The sequence below is a fragment of the Castanea sativa genome, chromosome 1 (genome assembly GCF_040712315.1).
Source record: "Castanea sativa cultivar Marrone di Chiusa Pesio chromosome 1, ASM4071231v1".
Classification (NCBI taxonomy): domain Eukaryota; kingdom Viridiplantae; phylum Streptophyta; class Magnoliopsida; order Fagales; family Fagaceae; genus Castanea; species Castanea sativa.
Window position 1 is genome coordinate 51,043,201 of NC_134013.1, and position 9,080 is coordinate 51,052,280.

Here is a 9,080-nt window from a genome sequence, read left to right on the forward strand (position 1 = left end):
TTGAAACCTGTCCTAAAATTGTGCTGGACTGCTGGTGGTATTGCTTTCATGAAAGTAGCATTTGACACTCAAGTTTGCTGCATTTAGTTTGTCCTTGTTAATGTGGATACCATCACAATGATTGCTATTATGATACTACCTTAGAGCGCTATGATTAAGTAGTTGAGAGCATAGTTGAAGATACACATGCAAGGTAGACATGCTATGTTTAAGGCGCCATTTGAATGAGTCGCCTAAAGAATACAAGTGTGGGGGGGTGGGGGGCTTATCTATTTTGATCTAGGTTTCTCTGTAACCTGTGGGAAAACAAGTGACATAGTAAAAAGGTTCCTTGATACAACAGTTATAAGTTATAACTAATTATTTATTTGTCTAGTATGCTTTGTAAACTATTTTTTCCCATATTTATACTTTATAGCACTCTTCAGAACTGCAAAAACTTGTGAAAGTAAAATATTGAACTAACAAAAAAAAATATTCAGCTCACCTCTTCTCTTCAAAGCTTACCGGGCTCAAGAGGCAGATGCGAAATCAAGACGCAAAACACAATTCAATACTGAACACACACACACACAACGTAAAGCCGAAGTGTGAAAGAACAGAAATATATATATATGATAGAGATGTTGATTTGGCCCCATATGGACCTCATGACCTGGGCGGTGGAAGGAATCACAACAATGGAGGTCTTGTCAAGGAACAAAGTATTTTTTTCAAACTACTTTGAAGACTTCTATCTCTTTTTGTTGTGGGCCTCTTAGACAAGGCAGCATTGTGTCATTGTGTGGCGTCTTTTTGTTGAGGGCCTCCAAGACAAAGCAGCATTGTGTGGCAAGAATGCCGATACGGATGGTAGGTCTCTCGGTGTGGAATGAGTGGAGAGATAAGTAAATGATTTTGAAATAAAAATTATAATAATAGGAATAAAACATTTAAATGAAGTAAAAAATTGATAGAGAAGCTGTTGGGGAGGAAGTCAGTTTATTTTTTCAAATTTGGGTGAGAAAATGAAAGGTTCTTGGAGATGCTCTTACTCCATTTTTTTTATAGGACTTACACCATGTATTTGTGTGTGTGAGAGACATTTAGTCAGCGTGCATATGAATAAGAGTGCAAGCATGTTTTGAGTGTACATAACTACATTTGCAGCATCGTCCATAAGACTCCATACTCCATAGTTCATATGATGTGTGTGCGTGTAAAAAAATCTATCAAGTAGTGGAGCATTAGCAATGATATATATATTATTTTAATAGGAATTTTAGGCACATTCTAACATAAAGAGCTAATGTTCAAATGTTTCTATTTTGCCATTCACTCTCACACACACCGGGTTCTCATCCAGCTTCTCACCTTCCTTGAAGGTACAAAACCTTGCTCTCAGGTTGTGGACGGTTTGTTTCACAAGTGTGAGAATGAGCTCAAGACTGAGACTAACTTGGCTTAATGCTACCTTGTCAAATGACAAAATTGCTATTTATAATATTTTATATTCTGTGATATTGAGAATTTGATCAAGGTTAATACTGCAAAAATTTCGAACTCCTAGTGATGTGGCTGGTTCACCATTCCACTCGCTACAACATGAATCACCTAAGATTATAAAGCTTGTGAGTACAACTCAGGAATTTTGGGGACGCAGAATCTTGTGAATTCGAGCGACAGGTTTGGAGAGAGAGAGAGAGAGAGGTTACAAGGGAAGAAAAAGAACAAAAAAATAGTGTTATCTACTTCTAGAGAATCTCTATAGCTAAAAATCCATTTTATCTAATGGCAAATAGTGTTTTGTATAAGCCATTTTGAGGACTAGTGCACTTATATGGTGTCATGCAAAGTCCGTACGAGCGCAATTGTGATACTTTCCAACACAATTAAGCGTTCTACATTAAAACATCCAAAGCCATGTCTTCAAAAAGCATCAATATGGTAAAAATAAGGTTGGTGGATTGGTATGATCTGGTGATGAGTCTAACTCGCCCATCAATGCATACAATAAAAGAAGGAATGAGCAATAATGCAGTGTATGCTCTGATGCACCGATACAACAAATTTGCCATCGTATCAATATTTTGATATATATCCGATACAGATATGGGTTGGATATTGGTATAGTTTTACTCGGAGAGTATTTGGCAAAAAAATCATTCTTTATATATTATTATTTAGATACGGCTTGGATACATGCGGTCTGAGATACATAGAGTACTAATCGGACATAGGAGAAGGGAAAAAAGAATAAAATTTGACACTTGGATGATTTCTGACCATTGATCGTCCCAGTTGGGCTAAAAGCCCTAATCTAGCTTCACACAATTGGACTCTCACTCTCTCCTTTCTACACTCTCACTCTCGATCTCTACTCTGAAGTCTGAACTAAATTAGCGCCTTCGATATTTGCCTAATCAAATCGCAAATCTCTCTCTCTTGCCTTTGTGGTTGTCGACGCCAGAGCTCCTCCTCCTTCTTCCCGGTAAGTCTCTCAAACTCTCTCTCTCTCTCTCTCTCTCTCTCGCCTTGCCTCTGTTTTGATGGTAATCGCCAAATCGACAATTCTTTTCCTCTTTTTGCCTTGCCTCTACTTAGGTTATGTTTGGTAACAAGTTTTGTTTTCTATTTTTAAAAAATTGTTTTTGGGAATATAAAGAAAAAAAAAATTCTTGTATTTTGTAAAAAAAAAAAAACATGTTTAGTTAGTTGAAATAATATAAAAAAAAGTAGTTTTTTGAAAAAAAGAAAAAGAAAAAGAAAATACTAAAATATATTGTAACTAGAATTTAGATTCTAATGCTAACTCATTAAATGAGACAGATTCATTAAACCATATGCCTGTTTTCATTGACTTTTGAAAATTAAAAACTGGAAACAGCCTTTTGCATGTTTTCAGTTTCATTTATAAATTGAGTTTTGAGAATAATTTTTTGTTTTCAATCCATTTTGGATTGCCAAACAAGTTTTTTGGTTTCAAAAATAGAAAATTGTTTTTAAAAACAGAAAATAAAAAGAAAAAACAGTTACCAAACGTTACCTTAGCCTTTCTCTCTCTGTTTTTTTTTTTTTTTTCATTTTGTCTCATGTTTGTTTTGAGTTTTGACTTGAGTATTAGGATTTAGGATATATATTTGGCTATTTGCATTGTTGTGGGTCTATGATTTATTGTTGTGGGGTCTGTGGGGGGTGAAAACTCCTGAATAAACATTTGGGCTTTGGGCCTGATTGGCTGGTACCAGTTTGTTTTTGATCAGGGCCTCCAGGCCCATGAGTCAGTCTGCATTGTAAAGGTCCAATGAGGAATGTCTCCTCGGACAGGCCCGGCAATGACCCTGGGACTTGCTAAACGGGTTAAAGGCAGGATTCTGGAAAAATTGATGGGTAATAGGGTGATCTAAGTACCCTCTAGAAGCAAGGATGTGAGAGAAATATCTAAGGAAAAGGCTGCTACCTCCACATTAAAGACCCTGCATCTACCTCACTGGCCGCATTAATGGGGAAGTGACCTATGAACAGTAGAATTCAGCTTCCCTGCTATTTTTTGAAAACTTCAAGAAGGTGGTGGATGGGACAAGTATCTAATGGGAAGATTTTTATGACACATGGATGAACCAGTGAAGGAGAAGTATATAAGGAAACGAGAGAGGAAAGAGAGAGGGGATCGACACTTTCTGCTGAGAGAAAACAGGAACTAAGAGTTGTAAATTTTGCCATAGAAAGAGAATATATATATATATATATATATATATATATATACAAATCGTCCGAGGAGGTCTCTTTGTTGTATTCGTTCACCATTCGCATATATTGTGGCACTTTAGCCTGCTAATCAAACTTCCAACATCCTGAACCTAGATTTCAAATCCATACTCTACAAATCTTATTGCATAAGGCTTATTGGGCTTGAGCCCAACACTTGTTTTTGGGTCCGGGTACAATTGTGCACTTACAGGGTCTGTGATATAATCATATTAAATAAAATAATAAATATAATATTGTCTTTTGGTTGTTTATAGTCACTGTCACATTGTTGCATTGCACAGTTGTTTGTTGTTATACTGTTATTAGTGTTATATAATTTATATATTTATTGTAATTGAAATTTGTTGGTAAAAATGAATACCCAAAAATGTCCGATAAATTTGCCAATATTCAGCCTGAGTCGATTAAAGCATGGTAATTAGTAAGTGATAATGCACTACATTTCAAACTTGTTTCTAGAGGTCATATTTGAGGTTGGATGTCATAATGTTGTTCAAATCATTAATGATAATGCACCTGTTATGAAGTCTGTAGGATCTATTGTTGAAGCTGAATATACCACTATATTTTGATCACCGTATGTTGTGCATATCCTCAGTCTAGCTTTGAAGAACATATGTGCAGCCAAATACTCTCTTCATAATGGGGTTGCATATAATGAATGTCAATGGATTATGAAGATTGCTGATGAAGTATCTTTTATTCGTGTTTTTATCATGAATCATTCAATGAGATTGACAATTTTTAATGAATCATTCAATGAATTTTTATTCGTGTTTGCTGATGAAGATTGCTAATAAATAATTTGCTTTAATAATAATCATGCTTAAAAGATTGAAACCGATAAGAAGAGGTTTTCAAAGCATGGTCATTAGCGAGCAATGGACCTCTTATAGAGAAGATGATGTTGGTAAATCTCAAACCATGAGAGATTATATTTTGGAAGAAGTATGGTGGGACGAGGTTGACTATATTCTTCGATTCACAGGACCTATTGATGGAGAAATTATTAGGTCCACTAAGAGGACTATTGATGAGGTTCTCATGACCCACTAACCAATAAAATGCTGTTATTTATGCAAATATGGCATCATTTGGTAATTTTTATTTTTTATTCCTTATGCTGATTAGGAAATTCATACATACATTTACATAGATGACATCATCTCATTAATCAAGGAAGACTACATCAGCAGTCCTCCTGGTGTAAATAATAATTTCTCCTATTTATGACATGCTTTAAGTGGTTGACACGGATAGAGCTAATCTTCATGGAGTGTATGAAATGTGGGATTTAATGATAGAAAAAGTGACATTCATTGCCTTGCTCACTCCTTGAATCCTAAATATAATTTCTTTCTATCCTAATTTTTCTTTTCTTCCTTTTGAGATAAATAAATTCATTTTTATTATTACTAGATGAGCTGGAGTTGGAGGTTATGCTTGTTGAAAATAATGAGGAAACTGTTAAAGAAGATGATATTATGTGATCATCTTGAAGTTGTCTCCTCTTTTTTGTTTGATATTGAATGTAGTTTATTTGAAGCTTTGAACTCTTTGTTTGTACTTTACACAGCACTTTCTGTGTGTTTGTTTATTCGAACCCTTGGTTTGTATTTGAGACAACATTTTATAATATCATTGTACTTGTTTGTTGTTTAGTATTGCCTTTAAATTAATTTTAGGTATGTTTTCAAGCATTTTAATGTCATTGTTACTTAATTTTAAAACTTATAATAAACATAAATTATGTACAAAAATATTTAAATATATCTAATAATAAATATTAATTAATTAAATAATTGTCGTATCTCCGATGTAACGTATCCTAGATTTTTGAAATAAATTTTGTACTCCCGTACCAGTATTGGTGCATATTAGAGTTTGTGGAGGGGCAGCATGACTCGATAAAGACTGTCATTCAAACGATATAATAGGTCTCATACAAGCTACAATTCTCTCTGGATTCAACAGCACATATCAAGAAAAGTGACTATCACAAGAGCTGAAGGCCATGAGGGGAAAAAATGCCCAGCAAAGTATTAAAATTGATAATGGAAATCATTCATACAACCAGTCTAAGAAGTATGAGTATGACCATCTTCTGCAGCAGTTTCAAAGGTTTCACCAGCAACAAGCTCTGGGACTTCATCATCATCTTCTTCTTGCGTTGCTTGTGCACCAGCAGGTGGCTGCTGCTTCTGAAACTGCTCCGCAAGTTTCCTTAGATTGTCCAAGTTATCTGGCCCTACAAATTGAAACCCATATATGTCAATGCAAGTTAGTCAACTGGATTGAGATAACAAAACATAACAAATTCATTTCCCGAAAGCCCATAGAATTAGTTTCTGTCAAGACTACTAGAAGAACGTAATTTCCATCTAAATAATGTCCTGCAGCCATATAATCTAATAAAATTAATATAACTCCTTGGGCTAAAATAGCCTCATTTCCACAATCAATCAATCAATCAAAGATCGGCAGTGGAATATTTATTTTATATTACACTTACTTATGCTGTTAATACTCTTCATTTGAATCACATAAGCGTAGATTATTGAATAAAAGAGACCTTTCCCGTTTAAAAACTCCAACAACATGAATATGTTATAATTTTCTGTGTGTTTGACATCAGCAGCAGAGGTAGAGCTACTGTGGTCAACAAAGATGGAAGAGTGCCGGCAATCAATTACACACAAAATAATATTTAAACTACTTTGCTAAATAACAGCCCACAAGTGGGCTATGAAACCCTCAGGAAGAATTGTTTGGGACATTCAGAAGCCGAGATTTGGGGGGGGGGGGGAACACTGTACACACGTTGCCAACATTTGAACACATCCACCAGCAACTTCTTGCAGGATTTTGAAATAAAAACCATAAAATCTCATTGTTTAAAAATCGATAGTCAAAAAAGCTGAAGATTTTATCATTCGGATTCACCATCTTTGATTTTTTTTAAATTCATATTTCTGAAAGAAGATTATGAAATTGGATCTTGGGGATTTTGACTTCACGGGGAATGGATAACAGACAATATAGTTCCTGTAGTGGATGCCCTGGCTTTTCATGCTTTTCTCTTTTGCAATTGTTCCTTCTTGTAGTGGATGTCAATGCCCTGGTTTCATATTTTTTCTCTATTGCAACTAGCATCTACCTACCAATTATATTGTGCAAAAACATCCACGACAGGCAATGGGTGCATGCATAAATTACTAATCCAAAAAAAAAGGGAAAAATTGGATTGACTAGTCTACTATATTCAAAGCAATTAGATATTCAATGCACATTTAAGAAATATTTAACATCAGTTAACTAGTAAAGACAAAAAGACTCAGGTTAGCAAGCCAAAGAAGCAATTTGTTTGTACTGGGGTCTCAAAATACAGGTAGCTGACAAATACTAATATGGAACTATTAGAACAAAAACATTATGACTTAAATGCAAGGAAAAAAAAAACATAATGGCATCATACCTAGTTGGTTAATGATCCCTGGGAGAATATCTTGCAATTCTGAAACAAAACTTCAAGTCTTAGTTCTTTTCCATTGAAAATTATTAAAGAAATAGAAGTGCAGCAGCGACAAATCAGAGACATGAATGAAAATCTGGGAATGCTAAGCATAAAGTTAGCAGACCCTCAGCAATATTACAACATTTAAATGGGCCACCTACCATTTCAGCAACTCATGTAGACCACATCTTGAAAAACATAAATATACAGAAAAAGCCACCAAAAAAAAAGGCAGACAAGCATTCTAGCAAATATAAATGGTAGAAGAAGAGAATGAGAAAATACTTTTTGTTTGGGGAGAACCACTAACAACCCAAGTGTTGGCAGCAATGGAAGCTTGAACTGTGATACAAGATAAAAAAAATTATTAGTCATTGGTTGCCAAATAGAAAAGCAATTACAAAAATATCGGTGGGGTAAAAAGCTTAGGCTACACAATCCTAAAGGCATATTTAGATTAGGAGGTTAACCTTTGGGATTAAGAAACTGGATGACTGCATCATCCTTGAAAATGTTAACTTCTTCAATAGCTGGGATGGCGTTCACCCCAATCCTCTTGAATATACTCTGAAGCCTTTTATCATCGGTCGTCGTGGCTCTGTGAATAGCCTTCTTTTTTCTAAGTACAAAAGCACACAAGACAGAGGCGCATCAAACTCAATTAAACTTGCATACAAAAGTAACAAACAAAAACATTATGCAGTTTTTGTGAAAATTAATAGTACAAAATGATTAATCTTTCTGATATCATACTTTGAATGAGAAGAATGACACTTGGAGAATCTCTTCAGAATTTTTATTATATTAAATCCTAATGGTTTATAATCTAAAACAATTATAGGATAATTTTTATTCCAGACAAAGTTAATGTTTAAATCATATATAATCATACCCCACATTTGTGCCAATGAGCTCTGAATCAAATTACACTTCCTCCTCCCATAACAATAGCTGGTATTGAATCAAATGAAAAGAAAAGAATAAAAAAATGCTTCCTATTACTGACAATTGTTGTAGTTCACCTATAACTGACCATTGTTTTTACAAAATGAGCAGCTCTTTCTAGTGAGAAATAAACTTTTTTTAGTTGATTAAGCTACAAAATGAAGTTGTACATATTCTATTGAACAAGATAGAATGTCACACCTTCTCATGCTTCCTTTTCCACCAGTACGAACAGCAACAGCCATTTTCATGAGCCTTTCCCTATCCATCTGAGTAGGGAAAAACACTGAAAATCAATGACAACCCCTTTTTCATATAATGTTTTGGGTCTCAAATCTGAATCCTAAGTCCAACAAAATTGTGAATGAAAGTATATGGGGGATAAGGGTTTTCAAATAAAAGAAGCCTCTTTTCAACCCAATAAATTAAAGAAAAAGAAAATTAACCAAAACCCTAACATCTTGTAGATACTGTACCCTGTTAGGCTGCTGAGAAAATTTCAAGAGACTTTCTTTTTCTTATATTACTGGAAAGAAAATGAGTAACAATAGCACTATGGGCTAAAGTTTCTGTATAAAATGAAACTATTTAACACAGTGAAGAGGCAAATAAAAAAATGTTAGTAAATGTGTAAAATTCAAACAAAACCTAATACAGAAACAACATTAAAAAAAAAAAAAAGTACCTTTGATTTGGTAATAAAATATGAAATGTAGAATATGAAACGAGTAGCAGCAAAAGCCGCGGCGGCAGTACACAGGCAAGAGAAAGAGAGCAATCTCGGTTTGACGGATGAAGATAGGGGATAAATATGCCCTCCTTTTCTTCAGTGCCCAATTCCTTTTTTACCCTTTCTCCCTCCAGTAAACAT

The 9,080-nt window shown here is 34.6% G+C and overlaps 1 pseudogene; it reads right to left on the reverse strand.

Annotated features, from left to right (window-relative positions):
• Positions 1-5,650: 5,650 nt before the first annotated feature.
• On the reverse strand, positions 5,651-9,080 carry LOC142622340 (basic transcription factor 3-like; annotated as a pseudogene).